Raw genomic sequence first — 27,798 nt, forward strand, 5'->3', positions numbered from 1 at the left:
ACATACATAGTGTTTATAAATCAGTCTAATAAGGGCCATAGGCTCGGTGTGTGTTCGGTATGCCCAACCCTTTTGGCCGAGCCCATTTTACTTTATTTTAATAAAATTAAATGCTATTTGTTCTAATGTTCCACAATGTTATTTACAACAAACTTAGAGATACACCTGAGCATGCTAAAAATGGCAGCAGTGTTGTGCAGTGAGAGTGTATTTGACCCTTGGGTAATTTACATCAGCTGAATTAGGAAATAGTTATTCCAAAGTGCCACACTGTAATTTCTCTTGAGTGAACTCAGAGCGGGAGGAGAAAATGGCTCTACCACTTTGCTTTCAGTTGCTTCAAATGTTACTAGGTAGGACTGATGGTTTACCTTGAGTCAACCAATCACAGGTGACATCATGAGTTGGGGAGGGGGAAAGGAGGAGGAGGAGGAGGGGCTAATTGTGTCCTGTGTTCTTTCTTTATTTTTATCTTCAGAGGTCAGACTTGGCAGAGCCAGGTATTGCCACACTCTATCACTCTGCAAGGACATCCTGAGGGAGAGGAGGGAGGGAGAGAAAAAAACAGACAGTGGAAGGAAGAGAGACATTACAACTGTGGTGGAGAGAGAGAGAGCAAGGGCGGGTGAAGAACTAAATGAGAGAACAAGGAAGGAAAAAAAACATGGTTATCAATGGGGGTGAAAGAGGAAGGGAGCGCAAATAGATAAAAAAAGGGGATGGAGACAAAGAGTTATGCAATAATATTGAAAGAGAGAAGAAAGGCGAGACAGCCGTTCTGTTTGGTTTTTAGGATCGGCTCTGACCCTCCCCCGGATGGTCGGGCCCTGCAGTTGATTCGGCCCATCCCGGGTAGGTCGGCGCGGGACGTGTAATTAGCCGCGCCGCTAGGATGAATAACCTCCGGCGGGGAGTTTTTCAGCTGCCGTCCTGTCTCTCGGCACCGAGGGAGGAGTTAACTCCTCTTTCAGGCAAGCAGCAGCCTGCAGTGCGAGAGCACACTGTGTGAGCGGGTGTGGGTATGTACCGTAGGTGTTCCGAGCACCTGCGTGTGACTGCGAGTGTGTCTGTAGGCTCAGCCCTCGCTTGCATGCTCCGTGGCTCAGTACAGGGAGACGGTCTGCGTTTCTAATTTGTTCGCAACAGTCGGACTCCCTCTTCTTTTGCTCCAGCGGTCGGGGAGGAGGGCGGAGAATTGGGGGAAAGAAGCCAGATTGCACTGGCTAAGGACACGGAGCAGTGAAGCAGCAGAGGAGAGGTTAGCCTGTGTGACGCAGACGCGAAAGACCACCGGCGGGGCAGGCAAGGGAAGTTTTGAAATGTAACTGGGGCAGCATGCACCAAAAGGACCGGCCTTCCCTGCTTCACCCTCCCCCCGTCCTCTCTGACTGCCAGTCCTGGATGACACAATACCTGTAGCCAGGTGAGAAAGTAACGGCTGCCCCATTCCGTGCTTTGCTTAATCTCTTCTTTCTTTTTTGTAGATTATGTAGATTAGTTGATGATAATGAACGAGCTGTTTCCACATCTGAAATCGTAGGAAGTTCTGACTGTTGTGCCAAATGTTTTTGGATACTGCTTCTGTTGATGATTATTCCCAGCTTTTCAGCATGCTTGTGGAAATGTGGGACTGTAGAGCGCTTGCTTCCCACTGGGAGAAGTGCTGGGGTGAAAGTCCAAGCGAATGTGTGCCATCTGGGAGCAGCCAGTGACATCTCAATCGTCTGTTCCAAATACCCTATTACTCTGAAACATGAAGCAGTAGGCACCCCTGGTGTCCAAACACAAATTTGCAGAATTACATATTTTTTAATCTCAAAACTTGAAAACATTTTTTTGTGTATTTCACCCGCAAGAGAAGCCCATTTGTAATTGTTTACAGTGTGGTGACCAATGTGAGTTTCTCCAGTCCCGAAATGGAATAAAACATAAAAGTATGTCTGACTTCAAAATCCTCATTCCAGTTTTGGGACAGCCTTTTCTAAACTGAAAGCCTCACCAACAAGTTTGAATGAGCATAGCTCTTAGGACTGGTGAGGCTTAGTCACAGCCTGAATAGGAGAATAAATAGACAGAGAGAGAAAGAGAGAGAAGAGCCACATCAATACCCAGACAAGAATAACACAGCGCAATTCTGTCAACAAAATGAAGTCTCTCAAACAATGGCTAGTGTCGATATTTTATAGTGGTTAAATAGGTCAAGGTTGAGCCAGATACCCGCAAGCCTTTTACTGAGCATTTCAAAGATTTGTGACCTTCATTTATGTGAAAGCGGAGATGTTTTTCTTGTTTGAGGGAGGCGAAGGGCATATTGGGTGAGCTGATGCAAAGCGATACGCACAGTCGAATAACAGAATTGCTTTCAAAATTATGAAAATCCTGCCAATTTTCTCGCACGAGGCAAGAGCGACGAAAGGGCAGAGATTTGATATACTGCATTTGCAGCGGATGCTGCCCTGGGCCGAAGGCAAGGCCCGGCCCACTTTGTTAATCGATAAAGCTTTCAGAAGTCCATTCATTCTGTCTTACGAATGCGGCCCGGTGATGCGTCTTTATCTACCCTGAGGGAGACTGTTTAAGGGCCAGTGGAAGGCAGGGGTATCTTTAATTATACAGAGTGAGGATGTTTTCTTTACTGCCTGCAGCATAAAAACAAGCTTAGTTGGACTTTTTGGTGGTGGGGGAGGGGGCTGTAGTATAACCATAATAGAGGAAGTTCTCTATCTCTGTACGTGGTGGTTTTGTATCACAGATAATAGAGAAGAGGTTGACGACAATAAGAGATAACTCGATGTTGTCAATCAATTTCAATCAATCAATCAATCAATAAATAAATCAGCTTTATTTTTCTAGAAGGAGATTTGCAAATTGGATGTCATACAATACTTCGCAATAGACATTTTCCAGAGGTAATCCAAAATGCAAAAGAAAGGCCCAATCGAGCCAATTCGGAAAACACCGTAAAAATGATTTCACAATCCCTTTAAAGGCTGTTTACATGGAACCATGCAAGATACACTCATCCTTCTTTGTTTCTGTTGCCATTAAACTACATGGATGTGAATCTCCTTACTCTGTACGGACCTGATAGTTATGGAAGAGACCCTCCACTCCCTCAGAGTACAACTGCAGACCAGGGTCATCAATACAGGGCTCCTCCTTGCTAAATGACCCACCTTATGAGGCAGGTTGAAAACTGCGCAAAAATATCTCAACAGGATCTTGTCAAAACAGAAACAAAAGGACACCTCAAACCCAAGGCTCGTGCCTGCACTTGTTCTCTGTTTGCATTTAAGGAAAAGAAAGAAAATTAAATTATCTTATATCATCAAAGGCATCCAATACCCACAGTCTGTCATTGAAAACTATCCAAAAAAAGCAGTTATGAACCAGTTCGTTCAGTATGTCATTGTAATATTTTTATGAAAACACTGTTTTAGTAAAAGGGTAGCAAAGGGGTTTTTTTTAATTTTTTTTTTTTTAATTGAACAAAGCCTCCATCCAGACCTTAAGTGCATTTGCTACACTTATGCAGAGTGATCTGTGCAGCTTATTTTATTCATGAATTTTTAAGATGTTCAACCGGAAGAAATTCAGGTAAAACACCTTGCTCAAAAGTACGATGACAGTGCCTCATGTGGTAATCGAACCAGCAACCTCCAAGTCAAAGCCCAGTTACCTACCTGCTATTTCAAAAAAATTGCCAATTACTGTCCATTTTTCAGGAATAATAGTTCATTGAATGCAAGCTGACCCCATTCCCATTACAGAGCAGAAACCAGACCGGCACACTTAATCCTCTGAGCATAGCTTCCATGGTCCCTCAGGTGATACAGATCAACCTGGTTTGATTTATGCATGAGAGAAATACTTGATACACAATGGAAAGGCTTCTTGTAGCTATTTATAAGGCAGTGGGCACATTTATCCTATGGATATTATCAAATAGTGTCAAATTACTCATTTATGACCAAATGTCTTATGATTTTCTATTTCTGGAACTGCAGCCTGTATAGCGTGAATACAAATGTAAAGATGTATGTCTTCGTGATTTGGTTTTCATAAACGATAAGAAATAAAACACTGCCAACGCTTTTGAAATTTTCTCAAATTAAAACTAATTCTGATACTAATTCTTTACATTCTTATGCTACGTATTGCAACGCGTTCAGCTAAGAAATAACCTACACCCAATACTATACCGACCTTGTGCTACGCAATAATTCAGTCATTAAACATTTGCAAGCAGATGTGACATAACACGTAAACTTTATCATTAGAAATAAGCGGGAAAGGGACATTTGACTGGGCTTGCGGCAGAGAGTGAAAAATGAGGATAAATATGTCGATTCCCTCTCCTTCTCTCGTCCTTTCTCTGGTTGACACCTTCGATTTATGCCAGAACTCACTGCATGGATGACGCACGGTGCTCGGAGAAACTGCGCAGTGCACACGCTCGCTGTTAGTAGTTTCGTGCAGCGTCTAAGCGAGGAGCACTGACTGCGGCTCATCTCTGATGATCCAGGGCTGGCAAAGCTCTATCTCCTCTGGGAATGGCATACTGCCCTGGATTTTCCTCCGGTAACAGTCAGCCTGGAGCGGCTCGCTATTTTGGGGAAAGCGTGCATCACCTGTCATTCCTCTTGGAAAGAGCGGTAAAAAATAATTTACTAATTCTCCATACTAGTGATGCGAGAGCTTCTTTTCTGAAATTGAAAAGGTTACAATTGCCATGTAAATATATCAGTATGTATTAGTGGATACTTGTAAACCCAGATATTGATTTGGTGTATAGGCTACTATTGTCTGTCAGCTTCTGCCAGAATAAAATCTTTAGTTGCTCAAATCTTCATTGAGAGCTATTTTGTCGATTGGACTCAGTTAAATAAAGTGGCTAATGCGTTTTTTCCCTAACCAGCATCAGATCGAGTCCATATAGTTCGTGGGTGCTACATATGTATTCAGAATATGAGATTACAGCCAATCCGTTTTGTAGACACTCAACGTTTTTGAGACACTCATTGGCAATTTAATGAATTCCGGATCAGTGCATGTGATTAGGACATTTTTCTTTTTAACAGGTGCTACAATGCTGTCCGGAGCCGAGAGGGGCAACTACATTTAATAATTTAATGGGGCTAGTTTAATTAAACGAACCTCTATAGTCCTAAACATTACTCGCTGTACACGCGAATAGGGATGCGTAATAGGGATTTCTATGCTGCTAAACATTAGTTTATGATAGCCTAATATAATTTTTAACGAAGGAATCTCTATCAATGAAACACCTGTCATCCCTAATTGCGATTCTGGAACAGGGTAAAACGATGGTGACATGGACTACTAAGGGGTATGCTGTTGGATATTGTGACATATTACTCAGATTTTATATGCTGACCTATTTGTCTGTCTATGATGATTAGATTTCAGCTTTACGGTCCAGTATGATATCTCTCGTGCTCTTGCCACACGACCTGCTGACAGCCTGTCTCTGTAGGGTCTCCCCTTTTGTCGTAGAGTAAATATTGATTGGCCTATATGATTGCATGCTGCATGACTCAATATTTGACTCTGCTGTCTCAATGTGTGCCGCTGTTCTAGCACTGTAAAAGTTCCTCTTGTCCCGAGGAAGACTGTAGGAAAGCAACGTTACAGCAGTATGGTTGTCAGCTTGCATCCATGTTTGCTCCATCCGACAACAGGTTTAATGTCTTAGGATTTAAAATAATTGGCACTGGGAATATTTAAAAAATATTAAACTCCTACTAATAGATAAAAGTAGAAAAAACAGGTAACTGAAGAAGTGCCTTCGCCCAGGTGGGTGCTATTTGTTGGTTGTTGAGTTGAATTTCCCACCTTCTCTGTTAGATGTTACAAGATCCATTTGGAAAGATACTATACAAATACAATCATTGTAATATCATGAGAGCAGCCCTTTAAGCAGACCTGTATCTGAAAGGACACTGTGATATATGCAACTCCAGACCCTCCATGTGTTTCGAGATTAGGGCTAAAGAATTAGAGTACTACTGAAGACTGGCCCACTTTCATACCAGTTTTTTTGATAGTGGTCATCTCTCTGTTTGTCAGAGCCATTCCCTTGGTTCCTTGCTAAAACCTGCATGCACAGATGCGAGAACTACGAGTGTTGCAGGTAGCACCTGCCTCGGGAAAAGCGGCCGGTCCTCGGGGGTGCTGGAGAATAGAGGAAGTAATAGTAGTAGCCTAAACCACAATATGTCTAGTTGGCAACCACCTGGACCATCATGAATTCCTCTTAGCGTATTCTGGAGGAAAAAAATGAGACCATCTGTTTTGACAGCCAAAACTTGGAAGGAAGTGGATCATGCAACAGGACAATGACCCTAAGCGCACCAGCAAATCTATCACTGAATGGTTGGTGACGAAAAGAATGGCAGTTTTGGAATGGCTAAGTCATAGTCTGGACCTCAACCCCATTGGGACCTTAAGAGAGCTGTGCATTAATGAATGCCCCCAAACATCAGTTAGCTGGAGCAATTATGGAGGAATGGGCCAGAATTCCTCTAGTGCGATTTAAGAGACTGATAAGCTCACAGACAATGATTACTTCAGGTCATTTATTAATGTTCTAAATATGGTTCTACAACCTACAGAATCATGGGTCTTTGCACTTACTGTTTCACAGAGGGCTTTTGCATGTTGGCTTAAATTAGGATGACTAAGTAATGACAAAGTGTAATGTGTCATTTGTCACACCCTGTCGGGAAAACCAGCATAAACCAGCATAGCTGGTTACCAGTTTGATCAGCATAATCCATGCTGCTTACACTAGCAAATCCAGCATATGTTGTTTTGAACACTGGTATGCTGGTCACCAGCATGTGATGCTGGTGTGCTCATGTACTGCTCAACAGCTTTGGATGCTGGAATGGTGATTGGAGCCAGACCAGAGGAAAATCATACAAGTGTCATATAATATTTCTTAATGTGTGTTAATCTTAATGTGTCTTAATCTTAAGTGTGCTGCTAACTAGTTAAATAAAGACAGCTTCAGATCAGCAATACAATTATTTAATAAACCAAAGCAATAAGCGATATTAAAATAAACAATATTAGCAGAACAAAACAGAAGACAACTCATTAGTTCTTGGCCAGAAAGTGGAATTTAAAAAAAAGCAATCCATGCTTATCTTAGCAGTTTTTTTCAGCAGGAACATGAGGGTAAATTCAGCTACTGCTAAATGGATGGTAAATGGACTGCATTTATATAGCGCTTTTATATAGCGCTTTTATCCAAAGCGCTTTACAATTGCTGCCTCACACTCACCCATTCACACACACCAACGGTGAAAGGCTGCCATGCAAGGTACCAATCAGATGCTAGGACTTGGTGTGTGTTAGTTGAGTGTTAGTTATGTCCTAATAGGTAAAGCCATAGTATTCAAAGAAGGCACATCTTTTCACATCATAGTGTTTTTATGTCTGTGCAGTAGTATCCCCAAAGAGCATATTGTACTTTTTTTTTTTGCCAATTTCCTATACTACTTACAGTAGTGTAAAACTCTGCCAATACTGTATTAGCCAAAGTTTGAAGGCAATTGGCGTACTGTCTGTTAAATTGTTTTGTGATGGAGTCACAGATATGCAGAAATTGATCTCAATGAAACTCCAAACCCATAAACATTTTCGTAGGGCCCTCCTACCCCCCATAAACACACACACACCCCACCAATGCCTCCAGCGACACCACTGGGAAAAACTGTTCAAGCGTTCCTGCCTGCGTGAGTGTTTGTTTTAAAAAAAAAAAAACTGTTTGATACAATGCATGATTTGATCATCTTGGCTGCTGCGATGCATTTTTAAGCTAGCCCGAGATATGTTCGGTTTCCTCTGTGCCAACACCTTAAGGAGCATAGCGCTCACAAGTGTACTGGAATGCAGGTGCTCGATCTGAAGCCATTCTCGCACAGCATCACAGCTGAAACGGTATTCACCCGAGGAGATAACGTAGTCAAAATATGTGGCTCATCAACTTTTTATTTTTATTTTTGCATGTGTAATTCAACACCAAACCCCCACCCCATGCTTTGGTGGTTTTCATATTTTCTTTCATTTTGATAGAAAAAAAAAACAAAAAACACCTCAGTCTTCTCTGGCTGGGTGCTGGGCCAAGTCTGTTTTTTTAAAAAAAATTTTGTTACATATTCGTTGTCTTTCTTGTCCTTTTCCCCCTCTGGGTGTCCAACCCTCATACCTCTCTTGTCGCTGAGAGGCAATCGAACCTCACAGTATCCTTTCATGTTTCCCCAGCACCATGTGATAGCTGTAATGTCAGCAGAGAACAAGTCATGAAACCCTTAACATTATTTGCATGTTAGCTGCATTAGCATTTTAGTTTAACCACGAAAGCATATTAGCTTCTTGCGATGAAACCGTCCTTGATGGGTGGCGTAGATTCCTGGCTTCCCACACTCTGAGAGCTTGGCTTCACTGTCGCCTCTAACATTAACCTGGATGGCTTCTTTATTTTGCATGTGACTAGTGATTTCAATATTCTATAAAACAGGGGCAATTCCGGTTAAAGAGACAGATGTAAAAACGTGCTGCTCAGTATGGGCAATAAATGATGCTTCCTTTTTCAAAGAGATAATACTAAAGTGCAACAAATGTCCACATGTTGCACTTTGAGAGGTGGCTGTTGCTATGTTGTGTTGTTTTATGAAGTATCAACTCTGCACACCTTTATAAAACTGGTAGGAATCAGCATAAATGGCAAGTAGAAAAATTCTTTGGAAGTTATGTTGCACTTATATGTATCCAGTGTATCCACATTTCTTTGGTAGTTTATTTATGTGTTTATTTATGTAATGGCAGAGTTTGACCTCATACATGCAGGAAACACTTTAAACATTACTTTGAAGAGATTAATACAATTCACTAGAATTGCACAAACAGGTTCGTTAAGATTCAGTATATAACAAAAGTAAAACACATGCTTGTCTAAGCCTGTCATCGCAGAGAGGAAAGCGATATGACCAGGAGGTTGTTATCATTAGGTAATTTGATTCATCCGTGAGTGGTAATTCACCCATTTGTGATTCTTTATCTTTCTAAAGAAGGAGAAAATCAAAACAACTGAGGGCTTGTTTGACAGCCTCTATTGTGAATGAATTTCACTGTAATAGACTGTATAGCCTTAATTGTATGTTAATTGAAACCCTCCCCTCCCCTTCCTCTGTGGATAATCATAATGTATCAGAGGTATAAAAGGCTGTAGATCAACCTGAGGTCTGATGTTATGTTAACAGTCTCTTTATATGCTTGAAATCCTCCTCCATTAAAATCCTGGCGCACAATAAAAATGACAGCAGATATTATCCCTTGATGACTTGACGTAAAAACCATGACCCAAGGTTAAGAAAGCGTATGTCTTTGCTCCGTTCTCCTTGCCCCTCCCCTCCTCTCCTCTTCCGCCCCAATCTGAGAAGAGAAAGCGGTGACTGGTGGAGGCTTCGCGGTGTGGCGTGCTTAAGGAATGAGGCAGCCCTGGATGGTTGGGTTTGTCATGCGTCTCAGCGCCTTAAGAACACGCTCGCTCCTCCTCCTTCAGTAAACAGAGAGCCGCGCTCGGGTCAGGACGCACGCCTCGCCGCAGCGCCCGAGCAGTCTCGCGCCCCGCGCCCCTCAGGGAGGGCCGGGGAACCGCCAGACTTCCTCTCTCTGACGGAACGTCCTCTCGCTTCCCTCCAGGTCCTGTCGCTTTCTGGCCGGAGGATGTTTCGCAAGAAGAAGAAGAAGAAGAAGCTGGAGATCTCCGCGCCCAGGGACTTCGAGCACCGGGTCCACACCTCCTTCGATTCCAAGGTGGGGAACTTCGTGGGCCTGCCCCCCCAATGGCACGGCCTCATCGAGACCCCGCGGCGCCCCAAGCCCGTGGTGGACCCCTCCACTATTACCCCCTTGGAGCTTAAGCCAAAGAAGGTAAGCCCACCCACCTTCAACATCATCATCTTGGGGTCCTGTTAAAGGGAACTTAAAGCTGTTCTTCATACAAATATTATTAGTAGTTTACCTTATAACTCGTAACTAAGATATCTTATCAAACTGCATCTGCAGCTGCATGTGTGGATTAGTAAAATATGCAATTACATTACTGGCATTTAGCAAACGCTCTTGTCCAGAATGACTTACACAACTTACTCATTTTTACATAGTGAACCCATTTATGCAGTCGGATATTTAACAAAGCAATTCAGGTTAAGCACTTTGCTCAAGGGTACAGTGGCAGTGCCTTACCTGGGAATCAAACCTGCAACCTTTTGGTTACAAACCCAGTTCCCTAACACCACGCTATCGCCAAAAGTTTAGCATAATCCCATTGCAAATTGGATGATGTGCCAAGCACAAAGCAAGTCAGAAAAATGGTTAGACATTTCGGCCACCCAAGCACTCTCTTTGAGTTTATGTTTACGCTTTCTTGCGTTCGGTTTTTCAAAGTTACATGTCGAGGGCCTGGGGGAAGAAGTCTACCTGTGTGCATTGATTGTAGGTTTTAAATCCCCTGAGGAACGTAAGATTCATTACTCTGCACCTGCAATTATTAACAAAGCTTTCCCGCTGACCTCAAAGCTGCAGGGTGTTTGGCACCATTGAGCTTCTGATCTTGTCCATGTCATGTCATGATGATGGATAGCATAATATTGTGCTCTTCATGGAAGTGCTTTACCATGAATGGAGAATTCACCTCAACTACTACCAGTGTTTAGCACTCATCTGTGCAATAGAGTTTTTCACCAGAAGGCTCACCACATATCAGCTGAGGTGGAGCCACTAAAACTGGATGGGAAGTTAGGTTTCAGACTGAGAGAGCCTGTTTGGGAATTCTTTTTCCAGGTCACCACAGAACCCCTACTATTTGCACTGAGTACTATTGGACCTTTTAGGATCGCTGTGTTCCAGGGCCAAAAGATAAAATCTCACACTGTGCTGTGTGTATTTAACTGTACTGGGCCACTGGTTTTCTGCGAAGTACTGTGGGAGGACTGCCCTCTATTGGCCCACTGACACCCCTTCCAGTAATACCTACATTTTCACAGGAGCTCTCCCATATAAATACTAACCAAGCGCACACTTGCATAGCTTCTGCCATTTGACAGAAGCAGGGTACAAAGGTACGGGTGATATGAAAACCATGTCTGTTCTGTATGTTAATAAAACCTTTTAAAATGAACATACAGAATGTGAACTTGTGATTAACCAACAGCTTGGTGCATATGCAACTATACATTTCCTGGGGGTCGCCATTCTGCTGTCATCCAGTTTCAAATGGATGGGTGTACCTTAATAGGCCTTTCACTCTCTCCAGACTTGACAGAAAGTTTGCCCTAAAGGAAGCATGACCAATCCATAAGTGCTTAACTGAATAAATTGATTAATTTATATAGAGCGGCAATAACAGTTTAGTTACACTGCCCACTGTATATTCTTTTTCAATAGTTACTCTTTAAAACTACAGAAATCTTTCATTTGCATGTTTTGTCCTTGTGGGTTCATTATCTGCCACATAAAGCCATCTAATATCATTGATTATTGCAAAAAGAGCATTGTGAATGTGACTAATGATGAAATTGCATCCATAATAACCCACTTTGTATTTAAAAGCCATTTGATATGCTAATATTTTTGAGTGGCTTAAAACCTGTAGATACTATCTTGTGCTGCCTTATGTGAACACCTGACAAGTCTACAGAACAGGTATTTTGGAATTTAATAATAAGCTTGTTGTCTTGTCTTTGAGCATTGTAATCCTGTAAACATTTCCCATTAACTAATTACGAAGCAGTTATTTTTCTTTTGTAAGTGTTATTATGGACATAGACTTGATGGGCCCAGGCCCAATCTGAGTTCTGCGTACTGTCCTTCTTTACTATACCCAGTCATATTTACATTATCTCTTGACTGTACTCATGTCTGACCCCCTTAATATTGTATTAATGTAATGACTGTTTTATCCAGTTAATGTATGTGAAATTATCAGGTGGTTGAAGTCACATTTCCTTGCAAAAATAGCTGCTCTGTTTTTGACGTGCTGTTCAGAAACAATCATTTCCAGTTTCTATTTACTCAGACAAAAAACAGTCTCGCTGCATCACCAGTGTGGGTGCAGCAGTTTGTTCAAGCTTCTGTGAGCTATACGAGGATTAGATCATCTTTCAGGATACAATTGCAAATGAAGAAAAACAGGAACTGGGAAACAATGCATAGATTACTTGTTTTGTCTATGACAGAGTATGCATTGCGTACATTGTGTTCTAACTTAATTAAAAGTGAAACAAAAGCCGCGTTTTTACCCCGGAACTAGGAACCTTTTGAGGAACTCAGTGCGTTTCCACCGCAGGAACTAGGGTCTAAATTTAGTTCCGGGGGCTTTATTTTACCCCCAAAAAAGTTCCTGCTCGGGGGGTAGTACTTTCCGAAAGTACAGGAACCTTTTGGGTGGAGCTTGCAGCGCTGAACATTTCTGATTGGTCAAGTACTCGCAGCATTTTTTTGTGTTTATTTTCAACCGCCATGTTTAAAAATATTTTATTTTCATAATAACTTCAAATCAAACTTGTATGTTATGCGGCGCAGTAGCCTAGTTTTGGTTATAGCCTGCCAACGTCTTGGAATTATAACGTGTGCTCTTCTGTTCTTTTCTTGCTTTAGTATTCGTTTTATAAAATACTAAGCATTCGTGCTGGGACAGCATATTACGTACCAAAACATTCAAACGGATTAATTCGGTTGCTGAATATTTTCTTCCGGATTTTCTTTGTTAGCCCGTTGTAATTGACTCAAAACGTTTGATACAGTTATGTGAGGTATGCGGTAGTTCTTGCGTAATTCACATTGGTGATACAGTAAAAGCAAACTGGAAATCACCTTCCGCACTTTTTGTCAGGGTAAAATAACAGGTTAATTCTAGTAATCGTCCCTTTAGCTTTTTCAGACTGCCGTTATTTTACTCTGCCATTCTTCAATTCCACAAAAAGACCAGGAAGACTATGGACTAATTTATGGTGCATGGTTCGCATCTGGAGGGCACATTTCACTGCTCGGCTAGCAGTAACTTCGAAGGAAACTAAACGGTGGCTGTACCACTACTAATTTAAATTTTCATGCAAGTCCGAGTTTTCGTTATATTCTTGTCATTTAGCGATTAGCCTATATGGAATTGACGATGAGAAAGTAATCAAACAGCAAATTGTTTACAATGTGTGCATGTTTTCTGCTGTTGTTGCCAGTTATATTGGAAATGTGAATGCATTCTGTCGCTTCGGATGTCAAGACATGAAAGCGAATGTTCGCATAAAAACATAATGAATGTGTTTGAGAGGATATATAAAACAGTTACAATCTGACTATTGGCCTATTGGCCGGTCCAAGTTCAACTACCAACGACAGTTTTGCTTGACAACGGTAAAATATGCCCAAACGGCTGCAGAATAATATTTCAATTCCAGGTGATTAAATCGATAAAAATCAATAAATACAAAAGTAACCATATATAATCATTGTTGGTAACCCGTTGTATATAAGTGGAATAACCCCCTCTGGGCTGTCCCGGTTATTAGAAAATAATGTAGGCTACTTCGGTGGTAGTATGGGGTTACAGAAGAAATCATAGGACAGATGGACCGACGACAACGTCGCTTTTTCATACGTCAGTGGGCTAATTTGCTTAATCTTCGCGGGACTTTAGACCGTGGTGGAAACGCAGACAACCATGGGCTGAAGGAACCTTTTAGTTCCTTGAAAAGTAGTTCCTGGGACTGAATGTAAGGTACTTTTGGTGGAAACGCGGCTAAAGACATCAGGAGTTTGTATTGTTATACCTACGGATATAGGCCTATGAAATGTTCTGAAATATTAAAGCTAGGGAAAGTACTGGTAGGGTAAAAAAAATGTTAATAGGCATGCTGCCATTTAGTACAGCCTGTACTGGCCACCATACAGTATATAGCCAGTGCAGACTGCAAGCACCATGCTGGAGGAACAGGACACCTCTCATCCATAAGGAAGTTAGCCAGCTCATGATTAGTTGATGGAAGAGGAAAAATGTTCCAGATTATCCCATAAAAAAACTTGACAGCCTCATTCTACTCAAACAATTGGGTGACTACTCATGCTCTGTGATGGGGGGGGGGGGGGGGGACGACTGTCATCTTGAAGTACATCCCTCTCTACAGGAAGGAAGTACCAAAATATAGGGTGAAGACAATCGTTGGACTTCATCATTTGGGGACCACCACAACTCATCATTGCTGGAACACTTTTGTATTTTTTTCATCACTAAATGAATTTCATTTGACTGTCCATTTACAACATTTACTAATAAACCTTGTCTAGGCAGTCAACTGTGTAGATATTTGGTCTCTCCAACTTACCCAGGGGTCATCAACGTGTCCGTACACGGACAAACGTGTCCGTGGCAAGACTTGTCTGTGTCTGTGGCAAAAAAAAAATTGATTGGGAAAAAAAGTTCATTTTTTTCCCCATGATAATATACATTGCAATCATTTTCTTGTCAAAATATTGACAGACAAAATATTGACAGTCAATATTGACATGGTTTCTGAGACTAATAAATTAATTAATTAATTAAAACTTGACCACTTCACGTTTTGTATGTCTGTGGTAAAAATTGCATTTTGACCAAAAAGTCCGCCACAAGCCAACACGGTGATGACCCCTGAACTTACCATGTTCCAGAATAAAACATTTTTATACTTTTTGAACCTTAGCTAGTCATTACAAAGTCCTTCTAATTGGATGGCAAATAGTCATGGGGACTGTAATGACCTTAATGATCAAAGTGTGAACAAGTGATCATTTTTAAATGATCATTTTTAAACATCCATGAAGTTTCAGCAATGGATACCAGAGATTCTACGATCTACTTATTCCCAAAGTTGCTCATACAAACAACTGTTAATATAAATGTTGGTTTACCTTTCCTTTTGTACGTCAAAAGACAAGCTTTGAAGTGGCCTGCGATAAGAAAATATAGTACGTATGGAAGCAAGGTGGCGACAACGGTTGACTTTGAGTTATTCTTTAAGGAGTTAAAATTGTTCTTGTGGAGTCTGGAACGCGCACTATATCATGACCTGTCGGGTCACCGGTAAAGGAACCCCGGACTTTATCGCGGTGGGGTCACCCATCGGTTTTGGCAGGTTTTCCTTCGAGTCAGCGTTTTTTGTGAGCTGTTGCTCCTTCATGCCTAGCATTTAATTTGCTGCTTGAAGTGGCTGTCGGGCTCAGTCAGAGAAATGTGCCCTTGGAAAAACGGTCGCGACGTGCTCCTGACGTGTGTGCTCAGTCATGTCTTTGGGGACTTTCTGGGTTAAATAGTCATTAAGGAAATTGTGAAACCTTAGAATGTGGAATTTCAAGGTTTTTTTCTTTTTAAACAACGTGTCACTTGCTTTTACTTTCTTCCAAACTGGAATGCCCACTTGTTACATTTTTAGGCCTGTTCCATTGCTGGAACGTCCTTCAGCAATCCAGGACTTTTCTCTGAGGTTGCTGGCTGTTGCTTCTTTTCACTCTTGCTTCGTAATACACCAGCATAAGCATTGTTGTAAATTGTTTTACATTAACACCCTAGTGTGGCCAAATTAAATTTGCCCTTGCTTGCTTATATATTCAAACTCTGACAAGTGTTTAAACCATTCTGCTGTAGGTTAACTGAAGGTTCTGAATTGAGATATGCCCAGAATAAACTTGACATGAAGTCTTGCCTAAGTGAAGATTAAGGTCAGACTTTGTGACCTCTATACCAAATTCAGGACCGTAAATCTAGTTTTGCTGCAGCTGATGATGTTATGTTATTGAAGGTAACTGTTTGTGCTGTTCTGGGATTGTCTGACTCCAGGTCTTTCTCTTTCAGACTGTTGTCCGTGGGAGCATTGTCGGACACGGGGAATACATCGCTGCAGCGTTGTCGCAGCTGAGCCACCTCTCGGTCACCAGCTCGAACGCACTGCGGAAGACCAGTCCCTCAGAAAGGGAGAAGGCGCCCTCCTTGGGCCAGGTCGAGAAAGCGCAGGGCGATGGGGACCGCAAGTTGGAAGTCGCCGTCGACGACAGCAGAGGCGGGGCCAGAACACACAATGAGGGCAGTGAGAACTGGAGCCATGCCCCCTGGCCCCAGCCCAACTCTACCCACAAGGCAAGCCCCTCCACCTGCTCCAATGGGACCACGCCCCTTGCAGCTGCTGTGGAGCTTCCCTGCCCAGGGACACGCGTCCATAAAGAGGAGGCGGTCCCCGCGGACAAGCCTGAACAGAATCTGGGCGTGGCATCCCAGTCGGTCTCCGTCTCTGGCTTCGGCCCCCCGGAGACATTTTCCCAGCAGCCTGCGGCGGACGTCAGGACCCACACGCCGGAACCTCAATTCAGTAACCCAGCCCTGGCCCGCCTTTATAAGAGCTTCAGCAGACCCAACTCTTACAATCCGCAGGTGACCCTCTCTCCACACTCACCCAGGGAGAAATGCGCAATATTTATTCATTTAGATATCTGGTATCTACAAGAGTAGGCTATTGAGCCCTTCCAAGCGTATCAATATTAATAGGCTGTAGAGTCTTGCATCTGTAATATTTGCAGCAAGAGCATTCATCTAGCTAGCATAACAAGGCTAGTGCAGGGAACTGCAGTCACGCATTCATACAGTAAGTACAGAGCACAGTAAATTGTTTTTCGGAATCTGACAGGGGTTAAAACGGTGGGCAATGCAAAAGCGCATTAATGTGAACACACATCGTGTAGTCGGTGAACACACATCATGCAGTTTCTCGGTTCGGCTGGTTTAAAGACAGCCTCGCTGTGGTGTGAACGCTGAGCAGCCTGTCATTCATGACTTACAGCGCTTTTAAAAAGCTGATAGATCATGCCTTAAACACTGAGTGTATTGCCGAGTAATAAAATATGATATGCGGGTACCCCACTCAGAAGCGCGCATAAATATCGAGATGGTATGCTTTGGCAGTTGCCAAGGAGACATCAATATGGGGGCCATGTCGATGAATACAAATGGCTTCCCATGGGTGATGACCTCTGAGCAGATGCTGGAATAGATATGGGGTTATAGGCGAACTGAGAGATGACTAGGTTTCTAGGTTTAATTTTAAACAAAAAAAAAAGGACTTCATTTGAGCTGGTCATTTTGAATGACATCTTCAGATGAATTGTGGAATCACAACTAATGGTCAGAATCAGAGTATTAAATGGTGGGAGTGCCTTTCATAACATGTATGCATATTAAATACAGGTAATGCATTTCAGAATGTGAATATTAAATAAAGGGAGTGTATTTCAGAATCAGCGTTTTAAATGAAGAGAATGTATTTCAGAATAGGAGTATTAAATAAAGGGAGTGTATTTCAGAATGTAAGTATTAAATGAAGGGAGTGTACTGTATTTCAGCATGTGAGTAGTAAATAAAGGGAGTGTATTTCAGCATGTGAGTAGTAAATAAAGGGAGTGTTTTTCAGAAAGTAAGTATTAAATAAAGGGAGTGTATTCAGAATGTAAGTATTAAATAAAGGTTATGTATTTCAGAATAAGAGTTTTAAATGAAGGGAATGCATTTTATAATTTGGATATTAAACAAAGGAATACATTTCAGAATCAGAGAAATACATGGACGGAGTTGTGATGAGGGCTTCAGTTCTTGTGTCTCCTGTTTGATCACACAGGCCTCCTCCTTCCAGAGGCATCACTCCTTTCACAATGGCATCGGGGCCCCCCTCCAGAGAAGCCTCAGGACGTTCCAAGCTGTGCGGGTCCCGGCCAGCTATACCGCAGGACTGTCCCCGCACATGTACGCGAGGCGCGGGGGTACCAGACCCGCCCTCCCCAGGCAGGACGGTATGGCCCAGCCCCGTCCCGCCCCCGCCGGCTCCCCCTCCCCCGGCGCCCCCCGCGCCACCTGCTCTCCCTCCCTCCAGCGCCCCCAGCGCTCCTCCACGGGCACCGCCCCCGACCCCCCCGAGGTCACCCACGAGCAGTTCAGGGCCGCCCTGGAGCTGGTGGTGGACAAGGGGGACCCCCGCTGCTACCTCGAGAACTTTGTCAAGATCGGCGAGGGCTCGACGGGCGTGGTCTGCATCGCCCGGGAGAAACACGGCGGCCGACTGGTGGCCGTGAAGATGATGGACCTGTGCGGGCAGCAGCGCCGGGAGCTGCTCTTTAACGAGGCAGGGGCTCTTCTTAACCGGCTAACGAGCTACTCTGCCGTTCCTCTTCTCATCATTGGAAAGAAACCATCATTCCCCGGTCGCTTTTGCTGCCAGCGTCCTGTGTCTGTATTGACGCGGCGTTGTATGAGGGACTATCGCACAAGAAGTTGTGGATTATAAAGTGCCCTGGTGGACGAAGAGCTGTGGGTGATCATGGAGTACCTCCAGGGCGGCGCTCTCACCGACGTAGTATCCGAAACCAGGTAAGGGCAGTGGGACAGCTCAAGGGGAAAACAGCACCTCATAACTTTAACTGCTGTAAGTATGGGAAAAGAAGTATTACAGGTGGAACTTGGTAATAAATCCGATGCTAACAAAACACACAAAGAATGTGTGGTTACTTCTGAATGCCATTGTCACAAGGTCATGCATGCCCTGACCTGCCTTGTTGCAGTAACTCTATAAAACCACTAGAGGGAAGTATGTGGATTATCCAAGGATTGAACCTGGCTGCGCAAGTGAGACTGTAGCAATATTCATTTATCTGAGTTGAAATGTTTCATATTGGTATATATACATTATGCTATATATGTTATATGGACATTTTAATATCCAAAATGGTGGTTGATGCATTGCTGTAAGGTACAGGGGCACAGGCATTGCGGCAGAACTGGTAGGCCAAATAATTTTAAACAGTATTGCAGAATAGTTACAAACAAATGACTTCTAATAATGTGTAACATTACCTGGCTTTCATGTAAATATAAGCGTGTTTTGTATTGTTTAAAATTATGGTGCATACTGGTAATGATTTAATTTAATTAGGACTATAACCTTTTCTTTTATAAGCTTTTTTTTAAAGTGCAGAGGTGTTTAATATATTAAACCACCCAGCATTTTATGTTATATTTTATGTTTTTTAAGGTGGAATACCAACTTGTAAATACAAGTGCATGTTTAGTTGTGTGTTACAACCATAATGAGTTGTTTTAAGATGGAATGCCGACTTATGAATGCAAATGTGTTTGATATAATGTTTCCTTAAGTAATTGGTGTTTTCTAGCTGTGGGTTGTTTTAAGGTGGAATTATTTCTTCCTCTTTGGTAGTTGATGGCTCCCAGGCTAGTATGTATGGGTTCAGAGTGATACTGTTTGGGTTGTCATTCACCAGGCTGAACGAGGAGCAGATTGCAACGGTGTGTGAGGCCGTGCTGCAAGCTCTGGCCTTCCTCCACTCCCAAGGCGTCATCCACAGGGACATCAAGAGTGACTCCATACTGCTCTCCCTGAACGGGGAGGTGAGTCTTCCTTCTCCCAACATGCACCTGTGCTCTCAGCATGCGGTGGTGTACTGTATATAAATGTGCGAGCGTGTTTGCGTTATGCATACGTGCGTATGTATTGTGTGTGTGCCAGTGCACATCTGTGCTTGTGTGAATGTAAGTGGGCATATGTTCCTGTTGCATGCACATGTGTGTGTACTGAATGCGGTTCCATGTGAACTAAATGTGTGTGTATGCATTAAGTTCTGTTTATGCGTCTGCAGTGACAGGGATTGAACCTGGGCTTTGCTTTGCTTTAAGATGCAGTATCAGACACAGAAACACATCGACTGCAGTAGTAATCCTGCCTCTCCTCTGCCTCCGTGTAGATCAAACTCTCAGACTTTGGGTTCTGTGCCCAAATCAGCACAGACATCCCCAAGAGGAAGTCCATGGTGGGGACCCCATACTGGATGGCCCCAGAAGTCATCTCCAAAATACCTTATGGCCCTGAGGTAAGATGAAATCTCCCTGTCTGTTTTAGCTAAGCCTGTGCTTATTTAAGCATCAACGTAGCACCTAAATGTAACCTACTTTGAACCTGTCTTTATCATAGGAAGTTTGAAGTGTGGGGGTTATGGTGTTATCTGTAATCTACTCTTCAATGGGGTCAAAGGTCAGGGAATTCCCAAGGTGGATTCCGGACTTTTAAAAACACTTTCCATAAGATTCCTAAGACAACATCAAGCCTTAAGTAAATATAGTTGTATCATAAAAATATAATGTCAGATGCGCTTCACTCCAGCTAATGAAAGAGGTCTAAATAGGTGTTTAATAGCTAGGCCAGTCCAAGATGCATACTGTACAGGAGGAATCTTATCCGTATAGCTTCACAGGGACTAACCTGAAATAAGGAGTGTGTCTTAGCTTTGAGTGTTCCAGTTTCCCCTATTTTTTGTTATTCCCTGTAAAGTTACCTGGGGTACAGAGCCGGCTGCTGGTATAAATGCTATGCGGTCATTTAGGGCCACAATACAAACATAGGCTACACAATTCAGGTGTTAAATGTATTTTGTTTTGTTGTTTTGAAAGACATTGTAATTGTGTAGTGTTAACTGGATGCTAATAGCTTTTTCAATGCTATTGTTATTTTTTATTTTTTGATATTATATACAGTTTGCGATCGGTTCCCCCCCCAGTTCATTTTTTTTTGTTTTGGGCCACCAAAATCCTAGAGACCTCTCTGTCTGAGAAAGAATATACTGTGTACAGTAATATTTGTATAGTATATTTTGCACAGATGTGTAACTTTGGTATAGTCATAAGGTTCATGGTCAATTTTAAATATTCCATTACTTTAATAACACAAATCAGACAAAAAAAAAATTCACGTGTTCTAACTCTGTTATTGATATTTTCTCTGTTCACTATTCCTCATAATATATACGGTATGCTGCTGGATTGTGGCTAGTTCACAAATGAACAGCTAACCATGGAAAAATGAACATCTACCCATGTTAGCTGAGCTATCTAGCTTCAGAACACAGTTCTGGCTTAGAGCTATAGCACAATCCTGTTTTAGTGTGACCTCTGTAGCAGGATTACTTTGATACTGTTTGGTCATGATCACTGTCATTGAAGTAAACATGCTTTTCATAGCACAGTCCAGAGTCAAAATCAATTTTCACACATCTCTTAGCATCTACGGTTTATGTGATGGCACTTTGCCATACCTTAGGCTTTACTGAAATATAGGCATGGTGCTTTCCACCGTGGACTGGCAAGCTTGCAGAGAGGGGAGGCTGATCATAGCTTTATATGACAGACATCCTCCTCAGCCTGTGTCTTTGGAGCAAATTTGTATTGTGATTTGTCTCCTGCTCTGAAACATCTGGGTGCGTTTATAAGCAGGACTCGTCGCTGCAGCCTCCTTCATAAATTTACGGCCCATGTGGGTAGAATGCAGCCACCTGATTGGCCAGGGGGGAATTGTTAGTATGTGATCAGACTGTGAATATTCCTCAGTAGGACATTGCTATGTCCAGTAATGTGTCGCTGTGCCAAGCTGCTAGTCACAGTCAGCACTGAGATGGTGCATTATCAGAGAATGTGCCGCCCTGCAGTTGTCCTTGAACGTGATTTTCACTGGATGGCTTGTAATGGTCGCTCATTACCAGATGATTGATTTTTACGTAGTTACAGCTAGTTACATCATATGAAGCAATTGTATTTATAGTTCTGCTTATGTACACTTCTCTTGAAAATATTAACCTACATAGGAGGACAATGGTTTTAAAATTAAAACCAATCTGTTGCAATTATTATCTCAGTGCCTTTCCTGTAATCAACACTGACTAAACGCAGGCAACATAGATCCTTTCAAAATATGTTTACACAAATGTTTTGGCTACTAATGGATAATGCTTACTGGAACTGTGCAGTCTGCAGGGCTATTGTCAGTATTAATGTAGCATACTTGCCGCAGCTGTTTATAACCTTCAGGTCAAACACGCACTGCAGATGTCTCAGAAAAGATCCAGGGCATTTGTTTTTTGTTTGTGTATAATTCTAAATACTTCACATGTCCCCCTGAGACCCAGCAGATGTATTTTCATTTTTTGTCATCTTTAATGACAAAAACATGTTGCAGTGAAAAGATTGCATTTTTTTCTATATTTATTTTTCAAAAATTGCTTTTGATATATTTATTTCTTTTAATGTTCCTTGTAGTGTAGGTTTCACTATGACAGCATACTATGGGTCTTGAGACTCATGTCCCCTACAAGGGACCTAAAATGAATTGTTTTTAGGAGGTAGTGTTTATTAGTTAGATTTTCAAACGTTTGTGCATGTGGTACAATCTGAAGTATTGTAGTGTGGGTGTAGCTCTTGGTGAGCAGTGTGACGTTGTGTGCACTCTGTCGTTTGGAAGGCGGATGTGTGGTCCCTGGGCATCATGGTGGTGGAGATGGTGGATGGAGAACCTCCGTACTTCGACGAGACGCCGCTGGTGGCCATGAAGAAGCTGAGGGACGAGCCTTCGCCCACTGTCCGGAATGTGCACAAGGTGAGACACACACACACGGGTACACACACACACACACACACACACACACATCACTGTGTTTGCCCCCTTCCTGATTTCCTCCATTATTTCATCATATCTGTGTCACCCTGAATGGTTTCAGATCTTTAGACAAAATGTAGTAGTGGACAAAGGAAACCTGAGTAATGTGGTTCATTGTTTGATGGAGTAACTAAGGGATTAATGACTTTTTCACATGGGTGATATTGGTGTTCGATAACTTTTTTCAGTAAACAAATGAAATAATAGTTTAAAAATGTGTTTTGTGTTTCCCTTTGTCTAATATTACATTTTATGTAAAGATCATTTAGTGTGACACATTTGCAATAATAGGGGAAATCAGGAAGGAGGAAAACACTTTTTCACGGCACTATACATATTTACATACAGGAATGCAGGTACATATATGCACACACTGTGTTGGCACTGTAGGATCTTACATCTTGAACTTTCAGAGTGTTTTGGAAGTTTTTGTTGCAGTTTATAGTGTGCGGAAACAATATAGCATAATCCCACATATCCATCCCTGTTGTACAATGCAAAATAAGGCCAACAGCCAAAGCAATTTGAAATATCGTATTGAGTACTGTACTGGAAAACAGTACACGTTTTCTAAACTTGGGAAGTTGGCTTATTTAAAAGTTGGACATAATTAATAACAAAGGATACAAATATATTTCATAATTTCACAAAAGAAAACATTAGTTGCTTGTACTGAACAATCTTCAAGTAAATCTCCCTCTTAGATCCTGCACATTCCTAAACATTTATAACTGTTGGAGAAACACTTGACAATTGTTCACCATGACCAGCCAAGCATTATTCCTAGTTATGCCTTCACATAGCACCAGATAGAATGTTCTTTTAAACAGCGAATAGTCAGACTGTGACCTCTCTTTGTCCGATGCTCGTTTTCGTGCCCAAGGTCTCCCCGATGCTGATGGACTTCCTGGGACGCATGCTGACCCGGGACCCCCAGGAAAGAGCGAGCGCCTCCGAGCTGCTAGAGCACCCCTTCCTCCTGCAGGCAGGCTCGCCCCGGTGCCTAGTGCCCCTGGTGGAGATGCACCGCAAGCGCATATCCAGATGCTGACCCAGGGCGGCCTCGCCTATGCTCTACCCGCCTCCCACCCCCGAACCTCAACACATGCCCCCTAATTCAGAATTGGAAGGGTGGCAAAAAGCTACTTCGAGATAAATCCGCTGGTGAATGACATGCAGTCGTTCATATTCCTCTTTGGCAGCATAAGGAGAACCTGTCAGAGCAGGTCCTGAAAGTGGGAGGAGCCAGGAATTTTTCTCAATCTCATGGACTTTCATTAAAAAAGTGTCATTTAAAAATGTGCAGTATTGACTTCTGGAATCTTCTGACTTGAGAAAAATTCTAGCTGGTGCCAGAATGAAACAAAACAATAAAATGAATAGGTGTTACTAAAAGACATTTTGAGCAGGATGGCACCCGTTTGCTGGGAGGCCTTTGAAATGGACACTGCTGACTGTGCAATCCGAACAGTTTGGCATTCAGATGTTGTGAATGTCAGCTTTTCTTTATGTCGCGGGATTACATTCGTTTTTTTTATATGCACTGTACACGATTTTAGGATTTGTATGAAGGCTTGTCTGAAGGTTGTAAAGAACATTTTTTAAGACGTGTGAAAATGTGTCTCTGTAGAACCATTAAATCTCGTCCTACAGCAAGAATAACTTGCTGTACCTCTCTAAGTGTCTAGAGCTCCCCTTTATGAGCAATTTTAACACCTTTATCTGATTTTTTCAGCCGGTCTCATCACTGAACCCTCTTATGTCTAGTCAAAACAAGTGCAGGCAAGCACAGCACAGTTCAGGCTTTGCAAATACTAATCAAGCATCTTTGGGTTTTTATATTGCGAGCAACAGACATAAGCATGATAGCAATGCACTAATTAGTAAACCACAATACACGTTAACGTCCAACTACACTTCTGTAATTACAAGGCTTGTTTTGTCATTATGTTACAGTGGCATACAATTTACTGTTCCGCTCTTGTTTATCACACAAAGAAAATAAAATCTTTATATTGTGGATTTGCCAGGGCAGGTTTACTCAACTGCACATAAAGTGCACAAAATGCAGTGGGTTATCACAATGCTTAGGCAATGAATTGGGCTAGAAGTGGAGATCGAAAAATGCTTTGGAAATCACGTCTCACTGCAATGAGCTTCTCAGAGGAGAGAGTCCCCAGGGCGTGTCTTCTGCCCTCAGGACAATGACCAACCAATTGTCATCTGTGCTGCGGATTTGTCTGTGGGCCATTCTGGGTCGGATGCCCCCACCCCCCCACCCCCATTGGATCCTTGAAACAAAAAACTTTACAAATCAATGTTTGACCTACATTTAATTTCTGTTGCTGTGACCACCTGCTTTGCAGTCAGACACAGACGTATAAATTTGCATGCCATTAAGGGGATTCAGAAAAGGAAAATATGATGGTGAAGATGACTCCCGTTCCTTTGTGGTTTAAGGATAGTGGGATTGTATTGCCACTTTCTGAATCAGTGTGAATGTGTTCATGTGCTTCTGGATTGAAATTGCTTGTTTTCTCATTTTGACTTCAATTGATTTGAGGTACCTGCACAGTTTTTCTCTTTTTTTGTGGTGAGCCACTGTGACCCTTTCTCTCATTTAGAATTAAGATTGCTGTGTGACACAGAGGCTGTGAATGCGTATATATGTCCTTAAATTTTTAAATGAGTTTCCTACTCTCTGTTTAAAGATAGCTTACAAATGTTCTTTCATTTTTTGGATCAGCTCTACTAGTCTGCCTTGTGTTGCTTCCCCAAGGTAAGACAGGGCTAGTGATATGGATCTGGACAGAGAGCTGCCCCAGGAGAGTGATTCCTTTGATCTCTTGAAATGTGTCTCCTCAAGGCAAGAATTACACGTTGGACATAAAGCCATTGCCATGGATGCCCTGCATTTTGCCCTGTATGCCCTTTTAAAAATAGCTACCCGTGCAGCCAGTTATGCCTTGCCTTATAACCTATAAGGCTGTGGTGCCCTCTAGAGGAGAAAAAGGATTTCTTCAGCATATTTTAAAGCATTTTTCACTACATGTCAAGGTGAAAGTGGAGTTGTTTGGTAACGTTTTCACAATTTTTCCATCACCTTAATGGCAGCCTTACACTATCTTGGTAATAGGCTTGTCTGCCAGTGCTCTCAAACATTCACATCAACCACCAGATTTCTGTGTATATCTACATTGACCTAACGTGAGAGTGTCCATGAATTAAATCCTTGAGGTAAGTTTTCCAAATTCTGCTGTGAAACGACAGTTTTCAAATGTTCGTATTTAGCTAGCTACATAATTGTATTTAACAACGTTGATAAAGGACTGATTACTTAGATGAGGCTTAGAGTTAGATTCATTTAGCTCTCAGTGATTAATTTAGCAATCAATAAGTCTTAGCTAGCTAAACTGGCTAACTGTCAAGCTAACGGTACTGCCGGGTTACATATAGTTTTGGTTTAAATAAAAAAAAATCTGAGCACTTACCAATTCATGCTATATTTTACAGTAAAAATAAACTGTTTCAGTTTAAATAAACAATCTGAGTGCTTACCAGTACCTGAAATATGTTTGCTTTATGATATAAATAAGCAGTTTTGGTTTAAATCAACAATCTGAGCACTTTCCAGTACCTGACATAGTTTTGTTTTATGGTGTAAATAAACGGTTATGGTGTAGCAGTTTTACAACTCTACGCTCCTTTCTGGTGTCCAGGAACATCTTTTGATTTATGATGTGATAGGATGCTACAAAATTCAATGTCAAGCAGCCAAGAAGGACCGAATAAGCAGATTGACCACACAGCACATTCAGTTATTAAGGATCTATTTAGAAGTGATTGACTTGACAGACAGAGTTTATATTTAACGGGTTATATGACCTTGTTATCTATGTCATGAACAACCAAATTATTGGATTGACCCCTGAAAACATATAATCAACATTCAAAATCCCTATACATTAAAAAGTCAAGCAAATCTATGGTAATGCATTTCAGTTGATGCAATTAAGGTATTTGCATTTATTGTCACATTGCATCTTAAGCTGAAGTTACTGTAAGCCAGCATCTCACATACGTTCCTGAACAATGGTGTTTGCTTTCGGTGGAAGGGGCATGTGGCACATGGTGTCTCTCTGAGAGGGTGCATGCTTTGCAAATCAACTGTTTTAAAAATACCATGTAACCTATGATAATACCTTATCACAGAGCTGAGGCTCTGCTCTGTTTTAGCTGCACGGTGCTATGGAAAGCCTCAGATGTCAGTAAGTGAGACATCGCCGGAAAGTGAAGTACTGTGCCATCACTAGCTTGTGCTATCAGCAATCCGCGGATTGGCAGTGAGTTACGTGCGAGTTGTTATCATCAAGTGTAGCCAAATTAAGCAAACATGCACCAGCTGTATTCCTTCTGTGAGCACACAATAAAGGGCCTATTAGGCCACTGTAGACTGATTCTGGTGCCTCACGCAATTATTTTCAATGGAGCCTGTTTCCTTGAACCCTACCCAGTTAGCACTAAACAAGACAGGATGAAGGAGTTTTATTTATACTCTTACATTTCTGAAGTTTCATGCTTTGAAGAATTTCTTCTTTTTTGACTCAATAATTATTTAAGAAAATATTAAACCATTTGGTTAAAACAATCTACCCTGCAGTACTTTGTACCTTGAAGAGCCTTGATGTAAAGCTGATCTCAAATGGTAGCAGGTCATGGTGATACTGACAATAAACTCTGTATACTGAGAAAAAAGAAATCAAATGTTCATATTAATTAAATCCTTGCTGGGAAATCCCTTCTCTTGATCAGTTAAAAAGAATAAAAAGATGATGAAATGCTAAAACTAAAACTATATACTGTATATTGCCCAATAACACGAAGTACTATTTGCAGGGATGTTTAGGTTTAAATAAGATAAGTATGCAATTACTCAAGGGTCACTGTGTTTCTCCTCTGGGACATATTTAGCAGAATAGCTTGCCCTCCCCCTCAATATGCAAATTATAAACTTTAACGTTTTTTCTTTTTATTTATAAATAGCATTGTTCGAAATGACCAATCAAACCATTAGAAACGTCTGTATAATAAGCATAAAAGTCTCAATGCCTGCGTGACTTATTTCAGCTCAGTTACAGTAAAACCAGTTGCAAGAGCTGCTTAGTGTGTGGAGATATTTAAAGATCAGAGCTGAGCATGG

General features: G+C 41.9%; 1 pseudogene; it reads left to right on the forward strand.

The window, feature by feature from the left end:
* Nucleotides 1-4,424: 4,424 nt before the first annotated feature.
* Nucleotides 4,425-24,618, forward strand: LOC135257117 (serine/threonine-protein kinase PAK 6-like; annotated as a pseudogene).
* Nucleotides 24,619-27,798: the final 3,180 nt, after the last annotated feature.

The sequence above is a fragment of the Anguilla rostrata genome, chromosome 6 (genome assembly GCF_018555375.3).
Source record: "Anguilla rostrata isolate EN2019 chromosome 6, ASM1855537v3, whole genome shotgun sequence".
In the NCBI taxonomy this organism is placed as follows: Eukaryota; Metazoa; Chordata; class Actinopteri; order Anguilliformes; family Anguillidae; genus Anguilla; species Anguilla rostrata.